General features: G+C 46.1%; 1 long non-coding RNA gene across 1 annotated transcript in view; it reads right to left on the bottom strand.

Moving 5' to 3' along the window:
* The window catches only part of LOC143783526 (uncharacterized), a 147,210-nt gene that overhangs the window by 56,290 nt on the left and 67,519 nt on the right, over window positions 1-23,401 (bottom strand). The window contains exon 2 of the long non-coding RNA XR_013217233.1: window positions 17,881-17,978. This is a non-coding gene — a long non-coding RNA (uncharacterized LOC143783526). The remainder of the gene's footprint in view (window positions 1-17,880; window positions 17,979-23,401) is intronic.

Raw genomic sequence — 23,401 nt, 5'->3', positions numbered from 1 at the left:
GTGTATCCATGTAACCGCTGTGAAACTGCCATGAGCCTATTGTTTGTTATTTTAGGCCTTTGATAGCCTGTCTGCGGTCCCTACTTTAAATACTCCTCCACTGACCACCAAGCTGCCTGCCCGTGTATCCATGTAACCGCTGTGAAACTGCCATGAGCCTATTGTTTGTTATTTTAGGCCTTTGATAGCCTGTCTGCGGTCCCTACTTTAAATACTCCTCCACTGACCACCAAGCTGCCTGCCCGTGTATCCATGTAACCGCTGTGAAACTGCCATGAGCCTATTGTTTGTTATGTTAGGCCTTTGATAGCCTGTCTGCGGTCCCTACTTTAAATACTCCTCCACTGACCAGACCACTGCTGCCCGTGTACCCCTGGAACCAATTATAAAGTGCCTACAGCCAGCCCATTTTCTTATGTTAGGCCTTTGAAGCCTGTCTGCGGTCCCTACTTTAAATACTCCTCCACTGACCAGACCACTGCTGCCCGTGTACCCCTGGAACCAATTATAAAGTGCCTACAGCCAGCCCATTTTCTTATGTTAGGCCTTTGAAGCCTGTCTGCGGTCCCTACTTTAAATACTCCTCCACTCACCACCACCAAGCTGCCTGCCCGTGTATCCATGTAACCGCTGTGAAACTGCCATGAGCCTATTGTTTGTTATTTTAGGCCTTTGATAGCCTGTCTGCGGTCCCTACTTTAAATACTCCTCCACTCACCACCAAGCTGCCTGTGTATCCATGTAACCGCTGTAAAACTGCCATGAGCCTATTGTTTGTTATTTTAGGCCTTTGATAGCCTGTCTGCGGTCCCTACTTTAAATACTCCTCCACTGACCACCAAGCTGCCTGCCCGTGTATCCATGTAACCGCTGTGAAACTGCCATGAGCCTATTGTTTGTTATGTTAGGCCTTTGATAGCCTGTCTGCGGTCCCTACTTTAAATACTCCTCCACTGACCAGACCACTGCTGCCCGTGTACCCCTGGAACCAATTATAAAGTGCCTACAGCCAGCCCATTTTCTTATGTTAGGCCTTTGAAGCCTGTCTGCGGTCCCTACTTTAAATACTCCTCCACTCACCACCACCAAGCTGCCTGCCCGTGTATCCATGTAACCGCTGTGAAACTGCCATGAGCCTATTGTTTGTTATTTTAGGCCTTTGATAGCCTGTCTGCGGTCCCTACTTTAAATACTCCTCCACTCACCACCAAGCTGCCTGTGTATCCATGTAACCGCTGTAAAACTGCCATGAGCCTATTGTTTGTTATTTTAGGCCTTTGATAGCCTGTCTGCGGTCCCTACTTTAAATACTCCTCCACTGACCACCAAGCTGCCTGCCCGTGTATCCATGTAACCGCTGTGAAACTGCCATGAGCCTATTGTTTGTTATGTTAGGCCTTTGATAGCCTGTCTGCGGTCCCTACTTTAAATACTCCTCCACTGACCAGACCACTGCTGCCCGTGTACCCCTGGAACCAATTATAAAGTGCCTACAGCCAGCCCATTTTCTTATGTTAGGCCTTTGAAGCCTGTCTGCGGTCCCTACTTTAAATACTCCTCCACTCACCACCACCAAGCTGCCTGCCCGTGTATCCATGTAACCGCTGTGAAACTGCCATGAGCCTATTGTTTGTTATTTTAGGCCTTTGATAGCCTGTCTGCGGTCCCTACTTTAAATACTCCTCCACTCACCACCAAGCTGCCTGTGTATCCATGTAACCGCTGTAAAACTGCCATGAGCCTATTGTTTGTTATTTTAGGCCTTTGATAGCCTGTCTGCGGTCCCTACTTTAAATACTCCTCCACTGACCACCAAGCTGCCTGCCCGTGTATCCATGTAACCGCTGTGAAACTGCCATGAGCCTATTGTTTGTTATGTTAGGCCTTTGATAGCCTGTCTGCGGTCCCTACTTTAAATACTCCTCCACTGACCAGACCACTGCTGCCCGTGTACCCCTGGAACCAATTATAAAGTGCCTACAGCCAGCCCATTTTCTTATGTTAGGCCTTTGAAGCCTGTCTGCGGTCCCTACTGTAAATACTCCTCCACTCACCACCACCAAGCTGCCTGCCCGTGTATCCATGTAACCGCTGTGAAACTGCCATGAGCCTATTGTTTGTTATTTTAGGCCTTTGATAGCCTGTCTGCGGTCCCTACTTTAAATACTCCTCCACTCACCACCAAGCTGCCTGTGTATCCATGTAACCGCTGTAAAACTGCCATGAGCCTATTGTTTGTTATTTTAGGCCTTTGATAGCCTGTCTGCGGTCCCTACTTTAAATACTCCTCCACTCACCACCAAGCTGCCTGTGTATCCATGTAACCGCTGTAAAACTGCCATGAGCCTATTGTTTGTTATTTTAGGCCTTTGATAGCCTGTCTGCGGCCCCTACTTGCAATACTCCTCCACTGACCACAATGCTGCCTGGAGTGCCTGCCTGTGTATCCATGTAACCGATGTAAAACTGCCATGACTGCCTACTGTTTGTTATTTTAGGCCTTTGATAGCCTGTCTGCAGCCCCTACTTGCAATACTCCTCCACTGACCACACCAATGCTGCCCGTGTACCCCTGGAACCTATTTAAAAGTTCATAGAGCCTAGTTATATATTTTATTTACTATTAATAAGGCCATGATGGACTACGCTGTACCACGCTACAAGCTAACCAGTCGACACTTCTTTTGCGAGAAAAGCCATCCCAACCCTCCACCAGCATGTAGAAGACCGCATTGTCCATGCACTCTGGCAATCTGTGAGTACAAAGGTGCACCTGACAACAGACGCATGGACCTGTAGGCATGGCCACGGAAGATTACGTGTCCATTACGGCGCAATGGGTTAATGTGGTGGATGCATGGTCCACAGGGGACAGCCTACTAAGTCTGTCTGCAGTCCCTAATTCAAATTGTCCTCCACTGTCTAAATCGGAACTTCCACCTTCTGGCTTTCGGCCTATAGTATCAGAAATTAAACTGCATTTGGCCTTCAACTTTGGTTAGGGCCTACTAACGGCTTCTGCCCCTCCCTGGTGTTGTCCTCAACTAAATAAAGCTGAGCTTCAACCTTCCGGCTCTCATTAAGTGGTTTTAAAACAAAAATGGTGGTTAGGGCCTACTAACGGCTTCTGCCCCTCCCTGGTGTTGTCCTCAACTAAATAAAGCTGAGCTTCAACCTTCCGGCTCTCATTATGTGGTTTTAAAAAAAAAAATGGTGGTTAGGGCCTACTAACGGCTTCTGCCCCTCCCTGGTGTTGTCCTCAACTAAATAAAGCTGAGCTTCAACCTTCCGGCTCTCATTAAGTGGTTTTAAAAAAAAAATGGTGGTTAGGGCCTACTAACGGCTTCTGCCCCTCCCTGGTGTTGTCCTCAACTAAATAAAGCTGAGCTTCAACCTTCCGGCTCTCATTATGTGGTTTTAAAAAAAAAAATGGTGGTTAGGGCCTACTAACGGCTTCTGCCCCTCCCTGGTGTTGTCCTCAACTAAATAAAGCTGAGCTTCAACCTTCCGGCTCTCATTAAGTGGTTTTAAAACAAAAATGGTGGTTAGGGCCTACTAACGGCTTCTGCCCCTCCCTGGTGTTGTCCTCAACTAAATAAAGCTGAGCTTCAACCTTCCGGCTCTCATTAAGTGGTTTTAAAAAAAAAATGGTGGTTAGGGCCTACTAACGGCTTCTGCCCCTCCCTGGTGTTGTCCTCAACTAAATAAAGCTGAGCTTCAACCTTCCGGCTCTCATTATGTGGTTTTAAAAAAAAAAATGGTGGTTAGGGCCTACTAACGGCTTCTGCCCCTCCCTGGTGTTGTCCTCAACTAAATAAAGCTGAGCTTCAACCTTCCGGCTCTCATTAAGTGGTTTTAAAAAAAAAAATGGTGGTTAGGGCCTACTAACGGCTTCTGCCCCTCCCTGGTGTTGTCCTCAACTAAATAAAGCTGAGCTTCAAACTTCCGGCTCTCATTATGTGGTTTTAAAAAAAAAAATGGTGGTTAGGGCCTACTAACGGCTTCTGCCCCTCCCTGGTGTTGTCCTCAACTAAATAAAGCTGAGCTTCAACCTTCCGGCTCTCATTAAGTGGTTTTAAAACAAAAATGGTGGTTAGGGCCTACTAACGGCTTCTGCCCCTCCCTGGTGTTGTCCTCAACTAAATAAAGCTGAGCTTCAACCTTCCGGCTCTCATTAAGTGGTTTTAAAACAAAAATGGTGGTTAGGGCCTACTAACGGCTTCTGCCCCTCCCTGGTGTTGTCCTCAACTAAATAAAGCTGAGCTTCAAACTTCCGGCTCTCATTATGTGGTTTTAAAAAAAAAAATGGTGGTTAGGGCCTACTAACGGCTTCTGCCCCTCCCTGGTGTTGTCCTCAACTAAATAAAGCTGAGCTTCAACCTTCCGGCTCTCATTAAGTGGTTTTAAAACAAAAATGGTGGTTAGGGCCTACTAACGGCTTCTGCCCCTCCCTGGTGTTGTCCTCAACTAAATAAAGCTGAGCTTCAACCTTCCGGCTCTCATTAAGTGGTTTTAAAACAAAAATGGTGGTTAGGGCCTACTAACGGCTTCTGCCCCTCCCTGGTGTTGTCCTCAACTAAATAAAGCTGAGCTTCAACCTTCCGGCTCTCATTAAGTGGTTTTAAAACAAAAATGGTGGTTAGGGCCTACTAACGGCTTCTGCCCCTCCCTGGTGTTGTCCTCAACTAAATAAAGCTGAGCTTCAACCTTCCGGCTCTCATTAAGTGGTTTTAAAACAAAAATGGTGGTTAGGGCCTACTAACGGCTTCTGCCCCTCCCTGGTGTTGTCCTCAACTAAATAAAGCTGAGCTTCAACCTTCCGGCTCTCATTAAGTGGTTTTAAAACAAAAATGGTGGTTAGGGCCTACTAACGGCTTCTGCCCCTCCCTGGTGTTGTCCTCAACTAAATAAAGCTGAGCTTCAACCTTCCGGCTCTCATTAAGTGGTTTTAAAACAAAAATGGTGGTTAGGGCCTACTAACGGCTTCTGCCCCTCCCTGGTGTTGTCCTCAACTAAATAAAGCTGAGCTTCAACCTTCCGGCTCTCATTAAGTGGTTTTAAAACAAAAATGGTGGTTAGGGCCTACTAACGGCTTCTGCCCCTCCCTGGTGTTGTCCTCAACTAAATAAAGCTGAGCTTCAACCTTCCGGCTCTCATTAAGTGGTTTTAAAACAAAAATGGTGGTTAGGGCCTACTAACGGCTTCTGCCCCTCCCTGGTGTTGTCCTCAACTAAATAAAGCTGAGCTTCAACCTTCCGGCTCTCATTAAGTGGTTTTAAAACAAAAATGGTGGTTAGGGCCTACTAACGGCTTCTGCCCCTCCCTGGTGTTGTCCTCAACTAAATAAAGCTGAGCTTCAACCTTCCGGCTCTCATTAAGTGGTTTTAAAACAAAAATGGTGGTTAGGGCCTACTAACGGCTTCTGCCCCTCCCTGGTGTTGTCCTCAACTAAATAAAGCTGAGCTTCAACCTTCCGGCTCTCATTAAGTGGTTTTAAAACAAAAATGGTGGTTAGGGCCTACTAACGGCTTCTGCCCCTCCCTGGTGTTGTCCTCAACTAAATAAAGCTGAGCTTCAACCTTCCGGCTCTCATTAAGTGGTTTTAAAACAAAAATGGTGGTTAGGGCCTACTAACGGCTTCTGCCCCTCCCTGGTGTTGTCCTCAACTAAATAAAGCTGAGCTTCAACCTTCCGGCTCTCATTAAGTGGTTTTAAAACAAAAATGGTGGTTAGGGCCTACTAACGGCTTCTGCCCCTCCCTGGTGTTGTCCTCAACTAAATAAAGCTGAGCTTCAACCTTCCGGCTCTCATTAAGTGGTTTTAAAACAAAAATGGTGGTTAGGGCCTACTAACGGCTTCTGCCCCTCCCTGGTGTTGTCCTCAACTAAATAAAGCTGAGCTTCAACCTTCCGGCTCTCATTAAGTGGTTTTAAAACAAAAATGGTGGTTAGGGCCTACTAACGGCTTCTGCCCCTCCCTGGTGTTGTCCTCAACTAAATAAAGCTGAGCTTCAACCTTCCGGCTCTCATTATGTGGTTTTAAAAAAAAAAATGGTGGTTAGGGCCTACTAACGGCTTCTGCCCCTCCCTGGTGTTGTCCTCAACTAAATAAAGCTGAGCTTCAACCTTCCGGCTCTCATTAAGTGGTTTTAAAACAAAAATGGTGGTTAGGGCCTACTAACGGCTTCTGCCCCTCCCTGGTGTTGTCCTCAACTAAATAAAGCTGAGCTTCAACCTTCCGGCTCTCATTAAGTGGTTTTAAAACAAAAATGGTGGTTAGGGCCTACTAACGGCTTCTGCCCCTCCCTGGTGTTGTCCTCAACTAAATAAAGCTGAGCTTCAACCTTCCGGCTCTCATTATGTGGTTTTAAAAAAAAAAATGGTGGTTAGGGCCTACTAACGGCTTCTGCCCCTCCCTGGTGTTGTCCTCAACTAAATAAAGCTGAGCTTCAACCTTCCGGCTCTCATTATGTGGTTTTAAAAAAAAAAATGGTGGTTAGGGCCTACTAACGGCTTCTGCCCCTCCCTGGTGTTGTCCTCAACTAAATAAAGCTGAGCTTCAACCTTCCGGCTCTCATTATGTGGTTTTAAAAAAAAAAATGGTGGTTAGGGCCTACTAACGGCTTCTGCCCCTCCCTGGTGTTGTCCTCAACTAAATAAAGCTGAGCTTCAACCTTCCGGCTCTCATTAAGTGGTTTTAAAAAAAAAATGGTGGTTAGGGCCTACTAACGGCTTCTGCCCCTCCCTGGTGTTGCCCTCAACTAAATAAAGCTGAGCTTCAACCTTCTGCTCCAAATTACCATTTTAAAAAATGCAATAGGCTTTTCCGGCCTACTAAAGGTGTCTGCCACTCCCTGGTGTTGTCCTCAACTGAACAAAGCTGAGCTTCCACATTCTGGCTTTCGCCCTATACTATCAGATATTAAACTGCATTTGGCCTACTAGTGTGGTTAGGCCCTTGAAACAGTGTCTGCTGCTCTTGGGTTTGCTACTCCACTGAACAAAGCAATGCCGCCTGTTTAGTCCTGTTACCAATTTTGAACTGCATGTAGCCTACTTTATTCTTTGGCCCTATATCTGTTTCCTCCTCATCCTGCCCATTGCCCAGCCACTGCTAAATGAGTCTGCTGGTACATTGACCTAGACCACTACATTCCCCTTGTACTCTACACAGCCAGAATCTGTCCCTGCTGAAAGTAAGGTTCCCCTTCCCGCATGTTATACCACCTTACACAGGGACAAAGAGGAAGGTGCAGATGAAAGTGCAGGTTCCTTCATCAGGTGGGGGGGCATACTCGTTGGCGACGTCACTGGCACAGGGCCCCTCAGAGTACGCAAAAGTGTCGCTGCTGGTGGGAGGCGCCCCCGCCATGCAAACACACCGCCGTACTTTGAGGGGCCCTGTGCCAGTGGCAATGCGAACGAGTGGGCCCCCCCCCTGCTTGCTCAGGATCACAGCACTTGCAACTTTTAAATACTTACCTTTCCCTGCAACACCGCCGTGACGTAGTCCGCATTTCCTGGGCCCACGAAAAACTTGAGCCGGCCCTACTCCCCCCACAACTTTTGCCAAATGACCCCCAATTCCCTATGCCCAACTATTATTATAAAGTTAATTAAGATTGACAAGCTTCAGAAACAAGAATGGATGTTTTTGGCATTAAAATGGGCACTGTAGGTGTTTTCCTGGCCTCCACTCACTGCCGACTATGCTTCCCCATTGACTTGCATTGGGTTTCGTGTTTCGGTCGATCCCCGACTTTTAGCGATAATCGGCCGACTGCACTCGACTCGACTCTGGACAAAATCGGGTTTCCCAAAACCCTACTCGATCTTAAAAAAATGAAAGTCGCTCAACCCTAGTCATTGGATGAGTGTCCAGTTTTTCTGCATATCACCTTGACTGTATGTTGTATGCATGTTTTTTGTCACTCTCTTATTTTTTAGTGATATTAGGGGCATCCCCTGGAGCTTATCGTATCCATATATCTGTTGTACTATAAATCTGGAATAATATTTATCTGTCGACCATTACTTGTATGTATAGTTCCATTTGTTTTTGTTTCCCTTTGCTTTTGATTTACCACTGTATGTTCTATATGAATATTTATGTTCTTATACTTTTTGGGGTATTTTTCTATTCATTATCATCACAGTTTAACTGAAAAATGTCTTGTGTTCCAAACTTAAATGTCAATTAAAAAATTGCTCTACTTTGCAGTAATAAAACAATTCTCATAGATTTCTACTAGTGTTGAGCATTCCGATACCGCAAGTATCGGGTATCGGCCGATACTTGCGGGTATCGGAATTCCGATACCGAGATCCGATACTTTTGTGGTATCGGGTATCGGTATCGAAACAACATTAATGTGTAAAAGAAAGAATTAAAATAAAAAATATTGCTATACTCACCTCTCCGACGCAGCCTGCACCTTACCGAGGGAACCGGCAGCGTTCTTTGCTTAAAATGCGCGCTTTTCCTTCCTTCCGTGACGTCACGGCTTCTGATTGGTCGCGTGCCGCCCATGTGGCCGCGACACAACCAATCACAGCAAGCCGTGACGTAATTTTAGGTCCTTCAGTATTTTAAAATTACGTTCCGGCGTTGTGATTGGTCGCGTCGCGGTCACATGGGCGACGCGACCAATCACAAGCCGTGACGTCACGGGAGGCAGGAGACGCGCGCATTTTAAAATGCGCGCGTGTCCAGCCTCCCGTGACGTCACGGCTTGTGATTGGTCGCGTCGCCCATGTGACCGCGACGCGACCAATCACAACGCCGGAACGTAATTTTAAAATACTGAAGGACCTAAAATTACGTCACGGCTTGCTGTGATTGGTCGCGTCGCGGCCACATGGGCGGCGCGCGACCAATCACAAGCCGGGACTTCACGTAAGGAAGTTAAAGCGCAAATTTTAAGCAAACAACGCTGCCGGTTCCCTCGGTAAGGTGCAGGCTGCGTCGGAGAGGTGAGTATAGCAATATTTTTTATTTTAATTCTTTATTTTACACATTAATATGGTTCCCAGGGCCTGAAGGAGAGTTTCCTCTCCTTCAGACCCTGGGAACCATCAGGAATACCGTCCGATACATGAGTCCCATTGACTTGTATTGGTATCGGGTATCGGTATCGGATTAGATCCGATACTTTGCCAGTATCGGCCGATACTTTCCGATACCGATACTTTCAAGTATCGGACGGTATCGCTCAACACTAATTTCTACATATTTGAGTGGAGAGATTTTTGTACTGCATTAAGGAGCAAAATTTGACTAAGAAATTTTGTGTGGAGTATCTGCTACGAGTTGATTAGAATGAGGTAAGATTGTAATATCAACCTTCTAAGTTATTTTTACATTAGGATTTTTGAATGGTCCTTTTCAGAAATGATCGTGCTGTTTTCAAATAGTGACTCGATAAAGCAGTTCTGCTGCACACTTACAACTAATGGATTATATCCAAAAGGGGCCCGGGTTACTAAACAAATATCGCTAATGCATTAGTTCGTAACATAAGCATTAAGTTCTAGCAATATACAAACCCATGAATACAAGAGCATTCTGAATGTTGTGTAATGTATTAAGTGAGCTAGTATAAGAAGTTGGTTTTCATTGACACAAAATACATTTTCAGCAATTTCAGTGTCAGGTGATTAATAGACTGACCCACAATGGCAATAATGACTCCAAACAAGATTTCGGCTGCTCATAGAAACTCTCCAGGAGTAGTCTCAGGAGCGTAGTGAATGCACAGTGCCAGGAACTGATAGAAGCCTAGTGGCTGGAAGAAAATCACACTGGATGGAAGCCTACCACCATGATCATGGACTGATGAAACATATCATTTAGAATGTAGCAACAGATGGAGCTACCAAATTTCCAGACTATAAGATGCACCAGACCATAAGATGCACCTACGTTTTAGTTGACAATAATAGGAAAAACTATCATGAAGCTAAAAATGTGGTGTAATATTTAATAACATGTCTGCTGACACTGTAATAGGGGAGATATGCTGCTGGAGGGCCATAGGTTGTGCAACATTCTTGTATGGGGACAGCAGTTTTACACAATGTGGCTCTGTAGCAGTTGCCAAACTACAGCTCTCATCATCCCAACCTGTACAAGCATGATGGGAGTTGTAGTTTTGCAAAAGCTGCAGGACGACATTCACAGTTGGCCCTGCAGTGGAATTTAAAAAAGGAGGCTCATATAAATCGTTATGAGAGAACCTGTCATCACGATTCGTAAGAACCTCCATTTTTCAATTTTGAGTTAGCACAGCCCTTGCCGTGGGCTGCTTTTGCGCACATTCGTGTTTCGACATTCTCTAGCAAAATGGTGTCAGTGGCAGCGCATGAACAGATTTGGATCTCTGCTTAATGACAAGTGAATATCTCATTCTGCGCTTGCGCCGCCAGCAGTACCATTTTGCTGGAGACTGTAGTCGGCTTCCTTCAGCAGCGACCCTGCTCCTTCCTCCTGTGCCTCCGCTAAAACCTGCTCATATATTCCTTTTTACTACCATTTACTCTAAAAAAGCAACATAACTATCTTACTCAAGACAAGATGGATTGTCAGCACAGTGAAATGTTATTTTACACCCTCTATGATACCCTATGGAGAATGGAGGAGTGAGGGGCAGAGTAAGAAAACAAGTAACGGGAGACCATGAAAGATTGTAATAAGCTTTCTGACAAGTCTTTAACCTCATCCCAAGACTGGACTGACATCTATACTGCTCAGTTCTCCTGTATAATTTCCTTCATGCTGCTGCTGTCTTTGTACTAAAGAATGAAGAGCTGGAATCCATCTCTGTGTGCTGTAACCTATATGGGAGACATCATAGAAACTAGTCTCTATCCACCAGCTCAGAATCAATTGCAAACTAAAAGGTAATAACCTACAGAGGGGAAATCTGGTGAAAATGCAAGGTACAAGTCATATATAGTATATAACAGGGAATAGTGATATTCCTCATGTACATATGCAGCGCCCCAGAGTTCTGGTCGTTGCAGTACTGTGGCTTCGCCGCTAAGGGGAGCCATGGTACGTTCGATGGCACCGAAGGAGTTCCTCCAATCAGGTATCACAGACACCAATATATTTCACAGCTGGGCCTCCGGGGGGAGCTAAGGGTGCTATTCATTAGGCCACTCCCCACCATAGTGGGTAAACTGGGGGTCAGGCAGAAAGTTAGAGAGAACGCTGACGGGATTGAACGGAGCAACACCCTGTGGCAGGGGGTGTTGTGAAGGGAGAGACTGTAGGGTCTCTGCCAGGGGTGGGATCCTGGCAGAGGCTTGGCATTGAAAGAACGTAACGGGTCCGCGCAGGCTCCTGGAAGCGGCGGGACTCAGGAAAGGACTAGAAGCGAGATAGATTGTGCTGAGTGAGAAACGAGATCAAGCAGAAGGAGAATACCAGCAGGGGTTTTGTTGAAAGAGGCAGCACCCTGCTGAGGCGCAATACCGGTGGCCGGAACGCCGAGGGAGTGGATTAGAATACAGCTTCAAGCCATACTCCAAACAGCGGCAGGACAGTCGGTCTCAGGCGGGCTGTCTACCACATATCACCTATGAAGTCTTGGGGGGCAATTGCGGGAGAGGGGTGACTCTAGGGTCCCGGAAGAACTCCAGGCCTACCTGACAAACGGGTGCCATTCCAACCTGAATACAGGGAAGGGGTGGATTGCAGAGGAACATCAAATCGAGTTGTGAGGGAACTTAAGAAACAGACACAACCGTTGTGGGGTTACTTTCCGTAAGCACAGCAGGGAAGGACTACAACACATAGCGCTAGAAGGAAGGCACAGATTTCCACCTGAGAGGAGAACTCTGGAGGTGCCATTGGACCGGCCGGACTTGCGTAGCCTGGTGAACCGTGTTCCGGACTGAGGACTCAGAGATCTCCAGTAAAGAGGTAAAGAGACTGCAACCTGGTGTCCTCGTTATTTACCGCGACTTACACCCCACAACTGCACCGCTCCACCGCTATCATTACTACCACCTATTTCACCGGACGTCCCCCACTGACGGACAGGGCCACGGACCGGGTCTAGCCACCGTGACAACCCCGAGACTGAGACCCAGAGGCCCGGCTCCGGGTACCCCTCGGCCCTGCGGCGGTGTGGGGGCGCCGCAAACTTGGCGTCACGAACAGGATCTACTTAAGCCTGAAGAATCAGGTCATGTGTGCCTAGAGACTGTGATTTACTGTGCTTGGACTGTACTTTATTGCAAGACTGTGTGCTGCGCCATTAGCCGCCAAAAGTTCCCGCCAAAAAGGCGCCGCCATTGCTATACCCAAGGGGAAGGAGGGCGTGTTATGGGCGGAGACTCCCAGTGTGGCGCGAGAAATGGCTACCGCCCCCTGCACTTCTGGCTGCAGAGGAATGACCTGCCCCAAAGCAGAAGAGAAACACCCCTTGATATGCAACGGCGAGAAGCGGGTGACGGAGAAGCCCAACCTCGGAGAAATGGCGGAGCTAGGTGCATGCACTGCCACCGACTATCAGGCAGCGATGGTGAACGGCGAGTGCCTGAGCGAGGAAGAAGCGGTTCAGGCCTGCCTTTCTTCACCGGAGATGGACCGGAAGCCTGCGGACCCAACAGCGGAGTTACGTCCACCAATCCCGACCCCGGAGTTAGAGGAGGAGGAACCACAGCCAGCGGAGCTGAATCCGAGCATCCCATTGGAGGAGCCCCGGTCCGGGCTGCAGCAGATTCCAGCGTCTTTGTTAACGGACCGGAGCGGCACCGATGGAACCACATCAGGCGCAGGTATGGGCGGCGCCCCTACTCCCCTGGACGGTTCTGCTCTCCCGACCGATCCTCCCCACAACAGTAACCCCGCGTTTACAATCGACCGAGCGGTTCTCACCCCCGGTGCGTTGGGGAAGTTGTTACCACCATTGCCAACCAGGTGGGGAGAGCCCATAGAAATGGACCCAGGAGGGGTGATGTTCCGATGGGATGTTCCCTGGGTCGAGCAGGATGGGATTCCAATGGAAGGTCTCACTATTGCGATACTTACCTGGGACCAATACAAACAATGCGTGCTCCAGCATTGGGGGCAGCGCACTGAAGTTGAAAAACGGGAACTGCAGAGTAAAAAAATGATCTATGATGGGACGGATGCTGTCAGGCGAGGGACGGTGGCGGCATTCCACCCAAAGAAGGGGTGGGGTTCCATTTGGGAGTCGGGTCTACCTACTGGCATCTTCGTTGCCGGCTACGATGTGGAGACCCCCTGCTGTGATCGAGAAGGTGAACCACTCCGGGAGGGGGATCAGGTGACATATACCCGCCACTGGAACACACAAGGATGGCGTGCCCGGAAAGTTCAGCGATGCGAGTCTGAGAGAATGGCACCTGCGGCCCCAACTGTGGTCAATCCAGGGCTGCCAGATCTTGTTACTGTTTCTACTGTACGCTTTGTAGCAGCTCCTGAACTTGCCGACAGAGTTAGGCTTCAAATTCAGACAGCAGGCGACCAGGTGGTCCCTGCGGAGCTTGCCGCTGGTGTCCGTGCTACAGTGGCCGGGGTTCAGGAGCCCGAGCCGCCTGAAAAAGAGTAAACCTCGGAAACCTGAAAAATGTAAATAGTTACTGTTTGTCTTTTATTCCTTTAAGTTGCTGCTAAACCCGCCCAGGGTTAAGGGATCCCTCTGTTGACCCGGGATCCTCTTTGTTTGTTTTCCTTTTTCTGAAGTTGTTGCACAAAAGTTATACGAACTGCAGAAATCATGGACTGTGCATGATTCGAACTTCCCTTGTAAATAGTTTGCACCTTCTTAAAGGTGCTCCCTACTGGTTTTAGCTAAAGACACTTTGCGAAGATACCATACCGGAACCTTTGCATGGACTGGTAGGCTGAGAAGACGAGCTACCTCGGAAAGGCTTGGTCCCCTCTTAAAGGGGATGTGAGAAACTGAACTGGAGAGAGATACTGTTGCAGAACAGTAATGCCATAATGATGCCTTGAAAAGAAATGTAACTGTTTTACATGCTAAGTTATATGTGTTGAATTTGTTGAAATGTCTAAATAATGTTTGCAGAAAGAAAAGATGCAGAGAGCCCGTAGGGGTAGAGATTGAGGTCTGCATAGTTGAAAGTAAGCAAAGTAATAATGAAGGTGAGGATAGAAGGTAAACCCCGCGTCCCCATTGAAAGTTGCTTTGTTACTAAGGACAGAGAGTGAACCCGTAGGGGTTAGAGAGTGAGTCCTTAAAGGAGCCGAGTAGAGCTGGCTCAGAGTTCTTTAAACGAAAGGAATGTTATGTCTATACCATGTATAGTAGAGAAAGGCAGTAGGCCCTGGATGAACAGGGCGGTCCTGTAAAAGAAAGGAGAGGCAGTAGGTCTGGTGCCATAGGGACAGGCGGTCCTGCAGGTTCAAAGTAGGAGAATGTGAAGTTACTTTACCCTGTAATGTGATTATAGGAAGGCCTTTGGTAAACTAAGAGTGTATGTTTCTTAAAGGCAATGTTAATTTATTGTTCCAGAATTTGCACTAAGTAGAATACCCGGTTGGGTAACAGGAGTTATGTATAGCCTGTAATTTATAATGTTGACCATGTTTGTAACGTTAAAAGTGTCCTCACCTCCCATAAAGGGAAGCCTGTTCAAGTATACTTATTGTTTTGCACTCAACAAAATTGTATGTCTGTTTACTAATCTGTATTGTTGTTTTTCTTCCCAGTCCCGGAGTACTGTGTTTAACCAGGGGGGAGTGCAGCGCCCCAGAGTTCTGGTCGTTGCAGTACTGTGGCTTCGCCGCTAAGGGGAGCCATGGTACGTTCGATGGCACCGAAGGAGTTCCTCCAATCAGGTATCACAGACACCAATATATTTCACAGCTGGGCCTCCGGGGGGAGCTAAGGGTGCTATTCATTAGGCCACTCCCCACCATAGTGGGTAAACTGGGGGTCAGGCAGAAAGTTAGAGAGAACGCTGACGGGATTGAACGGAGCAACACCCTGTGGCAGGGGGTGTTGTGAAGGGAGAGACTGTAGGGTCTCTGCCAGGGGTGGGATCCTGGCAGAGGCTTGGCATTGAAAGAACGTAACGGGTCCGCGCAGGCTCCTGGAAGCGGCGGGACTCAGGAAAGGACTAGAAGCGAGATAGATTGTGCTGAGTGAGAAACGAGATCAAGCAGAAGGAGAATACCAGCAGGGGTTTTGTTGAAAGAGGCAGCACCCTGCTGAGGCGCAATACCGGTGGCCGGAACGCCGAGGGAGTGGATTAGCATACAGCTTCAAGCCATACTCCAAACAGCGGCAGGACAGTCGGTCTCAGGCGGGCTGTCTACCACATATCACCTATGAAGTCTTGGGGGGCAATTGCGGGAGAGGGGCGACTCTAGGGTCCCGGAAGAACTCCAGGCCTACCTGACAAACGGGTGCCATTCCAACCTGAATACAGGGAAGGGGTGGATTGCAGAGGAACATCAAATCGAGTTGTGAGGGAACTTAAGAAACAGACACAACCGTTGTGGGGTTACTTTCCGTAAGCACAGCAGGGAAGGACTACAACACATAGCGCTAGAAGGAAGGCACAGATTTCCACCTGAGAGGAGAACTCTGGAGGTGCCATTGGACCGGCCGGACTTGCGTAGCCTGGTGAACCGTGTTCCGGACTGAGGACTCAGAGATCTCCAGTAAAGAGGTAAAGAGACTGCAACCTGGTGTCCTCGTTATTTACCGCGACTTACACCCCACAACTGCACCGCTCCACCGCTATCATTACTACCACCTATTTCACCGGACGTCCCCCACTGACGGACAGGGCCACGGACCGGGTCTAGCCACCGTGACAACCCCGAGACTGAGACCCAGAGGCCCGGCTCCGGGTACCCCTCGGCCCTGCGGCGGTGTGGGGGCGCCGCACATACACACACATGACATCTAATTCTAAATTTATTTAAAAGTGTAGTTACCCTTTATATGGGGTTGTCTGGTCTAAACAGATGGGTCTGCAGTCACTCTGTGTGAGGCGGTGGGGGATTCATTAGTCTGCAGTTACACAGATTGACTGCAGACTTATCAATTTGGATTGGAAACCCTCATTAAGTAATAAAACAAAGCATTTATGTACTTTCAGAACCCAGTGTAAACTTTCTGGTAGGGACTCCACCTAATAAGTGTGATTAAAAATGATAGTGTCTACTTATGCTTCAAAGAAGTCTCTGGCCCCATGTGTGGCGATTGCTTCTAACCCCTATAGGTACATTCCTGTCCAGAGACTAGCATATATAACAAATATAATATAACTGTGCATTTACAAGCAGCTAAATAAAAATAAATCTAGCATTTACAAGCAGCAAAATAAAAATAAATCTATCATGCATAGAAAAGAAGTTGTAAAAAAAATGTAATACAAGAATAAAGTCATCAGACTTGGATGTGGACCTCCTAGCTTGAAAGATTGTGCTTTAGAATGTAGATAAGACTTCCACAAGATTATAGAAGAAATGAAAGGAATGGTCCAGGATACAAATCATGCAGTCAAATGATTAAAGATTGCTAGATAGACAAACTTGATCATGCCTCTCATATTCAAATTAATTTTCAATATTAATTTGTCTTCAGATATGCAAATACTCCTGTGAAGTGTTGCTTAATCGAAGAGATAATGAAACCGATTTCTGCAATGGTTTTAATCTGTGAAAAACATTTTAAGGAAACAGTCCCCCACCCCCATTCCTCCTTTAACTTGGAATTCCCTAATAAAATATTTGAAAGTGGTTTTAAGATAATAGTATTAGATAAACTCTAAGTATCTCTTATTTACTTAGTTAAAAAACCCAAAGCATAAAGACATACATGCGCATACATTTGCACAGAGGGGAGATAGGGACTAGGGATGGGCAAACCCGAACTGTAACGTTCGGGACCGTACCGAACACAAAGTGTTCGGTTTCACATGTTACAGTTCGGGTCCAGTTCGGGCTGTAAAAAAAAAGCCAGAAAATTCATAATAATTATAATTATACTTACCTGTCCAGCAAGCATCCTCCCGTCCTGCTGTCTCCTGGCCGCATCTGCTTCCAGGGCCGCTCATTACCTTGTGCCGGTATTCAGTGCACTTGGCAGTCTTCGGCTTTTTCCGGCATTGTCTGTGTGATGAGTTCACCGCATGAACACTGCCGGAAAAAGCCGAAGACTGCCAAGTGCAGTGAATACTGCCGGCAGTTAATGAGCGGCCCTGGAAGCATATGCGGCCGGGACACAGCGGGATGGGAGGACGCATTGCAGGACAGGTAAGTATAATTCTAATTTTATTATTAATTTTCTGCTTTTTTTACAGCCCGCCCCATGCCATGTATGTAAAGTCCGAGTTCGGGGTTCAGACGCAAGTTCGTGTCATGTGTGGCCCGAACTCGAACTTTACAAAAAACTTGGCTGAACCCGCTGATCCTGAACATCGGGGGGTTCACCCATCACTAATAGGGATTAGTTTTTCCCTTCACAATTCCCTTCTTGACAGCGGAGATTGACACCCTAAACTGAAACAGTATGGTGTCCTTGTTCCTCATCGGCTGCTCCTATGTAGCCCTATCACTATTCTAACTGACCAGGCATCCTCTATAGGTGATCATATAATATGTAATGAACATATATAAATGTGTGCAATATAGATGCTAGTGGGCTGAGGGGTATCGTCAATATTTTTTCAACAATCTGACTAGAAAAAAACAACCAACAAAGTCCACGAAGAAACATATATGATGTTCTTGTTAAAGAAATAATAATCCTTCAGATCATAAATGGACAGTCAAGCGACAGTGCAATTAAAGCCACAAAACATCCACACACCTTATAGTCACATTTCTATGGACATGGACTATTATATATACCCTACATGGTATACATACCCTATTTGACCTGAACAGTTGGTCACTTAGCTTAATGTCATCTTCTTCCGATGCATTTCCCCCATCTTTTAGTCATTCAGGATTTAATCAGGGAATTCCTTCAATTAGGACAAGAAAAGGAGACCATAAGCCATACTGCAATGAGGATAACAGCAAACTGGAACAGGCAATATGCCCCCACATAGCCCTTACATACAATATGAGCCCCCTATATACAGTTAGGTCCATATATATTTGGACAGAGACAACATTTTTCTAATTTTGGTTATAGACATTACCACAATGAATTTTAAACAAAACAATTCAGATGCAGTTGAAGTTCAGACTTTCAGCTTTCATTTGAGGGTATCCACTTTAAAATTGAATGAGGGGTTTAGGAGTTTCAGCTCCTTAACATGTGCCACCCTGTTTTTAAAGGGACCAAAAGTAATTGGACAATTGACTCCAAGGCTATTTCATGGACAGGTGTGGGCAATCCCTTCGTTATGTCATTCTCAATTAAGAAGATAAAAAGCCTGGAGTTGATTTGAGGTGTGGTGCTTGCATTTGGAAGGTTTTGCTGTGAAGTATACATGTGGTCAAAGGAGCTCTCCATGCAGGTGAAACAAGCCATCCTTAAGCTGCGAAAACAGAAAAAACCCATCCGAGAAATTGCTACAATATTAGGAGTTGAAAAATCTACAGTTTGGTACATCCTGAGAAAGAAAGAAAGCACTGGTGAACTCATCAATGCAAAAAGACCTGGGCGCCCACGGAAGACAACAGTGGTGGATGATCACAGAATAATCTCCATGGTGAAGAGAAACCCCTTCATAACTGCCAACCAAGTGAACAACACTCTCCAGGAGGTAGGCGCATCAATATCCAAATCTACCATAAATAGAAGACTGCATGAAAGTAAATACAGAGGGTTCACTGCACGGTGCAAGCCACTCATAAGCAATAAGAATGAAAAGGCTAGACTGGACTTTGCTAAAAAACATCTAAAAAAGCCAGCACAGTTCTGGAAGAACATTCTTTGGACAGATGAAACCAAGATCAACCTCTACCAGAATGATGTAAAGAGAAAAGTATGGCGAAGGCGTGGTCCAGCTCTTGATCCAAAGCATACCACATCATCTGTAAAACACGACAGAGGCAGTGTGATGGCTTGGGCATGCATGGCTGCCAGTAGCACTGGGTCACTAGTGTTTATTGATGATGTGACACAGGACAGAAGCAGCCAAATGAATTCTGAGGTAAGCAGAGACATACTGTGTGCTCAGATCCAGCCAAATGCAGCAAAACTGATTGGTTGTCGTTTCATACTACAGATGGACAATGACCCGAAACATAAAGCCAAAGCAACCCAGGAGTTTATTAAAGCAAAGAAGTGGAATATTCTTGAATGGCCAAGTCAGTCACCTGATCTCAACCCAATTGAGCATGCATTTCACTTGTTAAAGACTAAACTTCAGACAGAAAGGCCCACAAACAAACAGCAACTGAAAACCACCGCAGTGAAGGTCTGGCAGAACATCAAAAAGGAGAAAACACAGCGTCTGGTGATGTCCATGAGTTCAAGACTTCAGGCAGTCATTGCCAACAAAGGGTTTTCAACCAAGTACTAAAAATGAACATTTTATTTAAAATTATTGAATCTGTCCAATTACTTTTGGTCCCTTTAAAACAGGGTGGCACATGTTAAGGAGCTGAAACTCCTAAACCCTTCATCCAATTTTAATGTGGATACCCTCAAATGAAAGCTGAAAGTCTGAACTTCGACTGCATCTGAATTGTTTTGTTTACAATTAATTGTGGTAATGTCTATAACCAAAATTGGAAAAATGTTGTCTCTGTCCAAATATATATGGACCTAACTGTACATCATGAGCCCCCACACAGCCTTCGTACATACAATATGAGCCCCCTCACAGCCCCTATACACACTATGAGCCCCCACATAGCCCCATACATACAATTAGAGCTCGCATACATGCCGTACATACAAAGTAACATAGTTATTAAGGTTGAGGGAAGACTTTAAGTCCATCTAGTTCAACCCATACCCTATCCTAACATGCCCTAACATGTTGATCCAGAGGAAGGCAAAAAAAAACCCATGTGGCAGAGTAAGCTCCACATTGGGGAAAAAAATTCCTTCCCAACTCCACATACGGCAATCAGACTAGTTCCCTGGATCAACGCCCTATCAAGGAATCTAGTATATATAACCTGTAACATTATACTTTTCAAGAAAGGTATCCAGTCCCCTCTTAAATTTTAGTAATGAATCATTCATTACAACATCATACGGCAGAGAGTTCCATAGTCTCACTGCTTTTACAGTAAAGAATCCGCGTCTGTTATTATGCTTAAACCTTCTTTCCTCCAGATGTTAAGGATGCCCTGTTGTCCCTGTATCAGGTCTATGATTAAAAAGATCATCAGAAAGGTCTTTGTACTGTCCCCTCATATATTTATACACTAGATGGTAGCCCGATTCTAACGCATCGGGTATTCTATAATATGTATGTACTTTATTTATGAAGATTTTAGAATAATACATTGAATACACAGGATTCGGATGGCCGCGACCAATTAGCGAAGCATGGTTCAAATCCCGCGCCAATTCCTGGCCGGACTGCACCTGTCGCTGATTGTTCGCGGCCGGCCATGTAGTATATAACAGCCCATGTAGTAAATAGCACAGCCACGTAGTATATTGCACAACCACGTAGTATATTGCACAGCCACGTAGTATATAGCACAGCCACGTAGTATATAGCACAGCCCACATAGTATATAGCACAGCCACGTAGTATATAGCACAGAACACGTAGTATATAGCACAGCCCACTGAGTAAATAGCACAGCCCACGGAGTATATAGCACAGCCACATAGTATATAACACAGCCTATGGAGTGTATAACAGCCCACATAGCATATAACACAGCCATGTAGTTTATAACAGCCCACATAGCATATAAGACAGCTCACATAGTATATAACAGCCCACGCACGCAGTATATAACACAGCCCATGTACTGTATAACACAGGGCACGTAGTGTGTAACACAGGCCACGTAGTGTATAACACAGCCCACGTAGTGTATAACAGGCCACATAGTGTATAACACAAGCCACATAGTGTATAACACAGGCCACATAGTGTATAACACAAGCCACATAGTATATTGCACAGCCCACATAGCCTATAGCACAGCCCACACAGTATATTGCACAGCCCACATAGTACATTGCACAGCCCACATAGTATATTGCACAGCCCATGTAGTATATAGCACAGCCCACGTAGTATATAGCACAGCCCACATATTATATAGCACAGCCCACGTAGTATATTGCACAGCCCACGTAGTATATAGCACAGCCCACGTAGTACATTGCATAGCCCACGTAGTATATAGCACAGCCCACGTAGTATATAGCACAGCCCACGTAGTATATTGCACAGCCCACGTAGTATATTGCACAGCCCACATAGTATATTGCACTGCCCACACAGTTTGTTGTACAGCCCACGTAGTATATTGCATAGCCCACGTAGTATATAGCACAGCCCACACAGTATATTGCACAGCCCACATAGTACATTGCACAGCCCACATAGTATATTACACAGCCCACGTATTATATAGCACAGCCCACGTAGTATATTGCACAGCCCACGTATTATATTGCACAGCCCACGTATTATATTGCACAGCCCACGTAGTATATTGCACAACCCATGTAGTATATTGCACAGCCCACGTATTATATTGCACAGCCCACGTAGTATATTGCACAGCCCACATAGCATATTGCACAGCCCACGTAGTATATTGCACAGCCCACGTATTATATTGCACAGCCCATGTATTATATTGCACAGCCCACATAGTATATTGCACAGCCCACGCATTATATTGCACAGCCCACACATTATATTGCACAGCCCACGTAGTATATTGCACAGCCCACGTAGTATATTGCACAGCCCACGTAGTATATTGCACAGCCCATGTATTATATTGCACAGCCCACGTAGTATATTGCACAGCCCACGTAGTATATTGCACAGCCCACGTATTATATTGCACAGCCCATGTAGTATACTGCACAGCCCATGCAGTATATAGCAATGTGGGCATCATATCCCTGTTAAGAAAAAGAATTAAAATAAAAAATAGTTATATACTCACCTTCCGTTGGCCCCGGATCCAAGGGAAGCCGTTACCGACGCTCCTCGGGCGCTCCAGACCCAAGAGTGCATTGCGGTCTTGCGAAATGATGACGTAGCGGTCTCGCGAGAACGCTACATCATCATCTCGCGAGACCGCAATGCATGGAGCGGTCACCGGAGCGTCGCGAGGAGCGGGAAAGGCTGGTTCTGGATCCGAGGGGCCGACGGACGGTGAGTATATAACGATTTTATATATATTTTTTTATTTTTAACATTAGATCTTTTAACTATTGATGCCGCATAGGCAGCATCAATAGTTAAAAGTTGGTCAGACAGGGTTAATAGCAGCGGTAACGGAGTGCGTTACCTGCGGCATAACGCGGTTCATTTCCGCTGCAGTTAACCATGTGTGAGCACTGACTGGGGGGGAGTATGGAGCGGGCACTGACTGCGGGGAGGAAAGAGCGGCCATTTGCCGCCGGACTGAGCCCGTCGCTGATTGGTCGTGGGCGTTTTACCGTGACCAATCAGTGACTTGGATTTCCATGACAGACAGAGGCCGCGACCAATGAATATCTGTGACAGGCAGACAGATAGAAAGACAGACAGACAGACAGACAGAAAGACGGAAGTGACCCTTAGACAATTATAGTATTATAGTAGATTAAAATAAGATCACCCCTTAGCCTTCATTTTTCCAACGTAAATAGCCACAAGTGTAATAACCTGTCCTGGTATTGCAGACCCCCCAGTCCTCTAATAACCTTGGTCACTCTTCTCTGCAGCCGCTCTAGTTCAGCTATGTCTTTCTTATACACCGGAGACCAGAACTGTACACAGTATTCTAAGTGTGGTCGCACTAGTGACTTGTATAGAGGTAAAATTATGTTCTCCTCATGAGCATCTATGCCTCTTTTAATGCATCCCATTATTTTATTTGCCTTTGTAGCAGCTGCCTGACACTGGCCACTAAATGTGAGTTTGTCATCCACCCATACACCCAGGTCTTTTTCATTGACGGTTTTGCCCAATGTTTTACAATTAAGCACATAGTTATACATCTTATCACTTCTGCCCAAGTGCACGACCTTACATTTATCCCCATTAAAGCTCATTTGCCATTTATCAGCCCAAGCTTCTAGTTTACATAAATCATCCTGTAATATAAAATTATCCTCCTCTGTATTGATTTCCCTGCAGAGTTTAGTGTCATCTGCAAATATTGAAATTCTGCTTTGTATGCCCCCTACAAGGTCATTAATAAATATGTTAAAAAGAAGAGGGCCCAATACTGACCTCTGTGGTACCCCACTGCTAACCGCGACCCAGTCCAAGTGTGCTCCATTAATAAC

This window comes from Ranitomeya variabilis, chromosome 6 (genome assembly GCF_051348905.1).
Source record: "Ranitomeya variabilis isolate aRanVar5 chromosome 6, aRanVar5.hap1, whole genome shotgun sequence".
NCBI lineage: Eukaryota > Metazoa > Chordata > Amphibia > Anura > Dendrobatidae > Ranitomeya > Ranitomeya variabilis.
The sequence above is the reverse complement of the archived record's forward strand: the minus strand, read 5'-3'. Positions and strand labels throughout refer to the sequence as shown.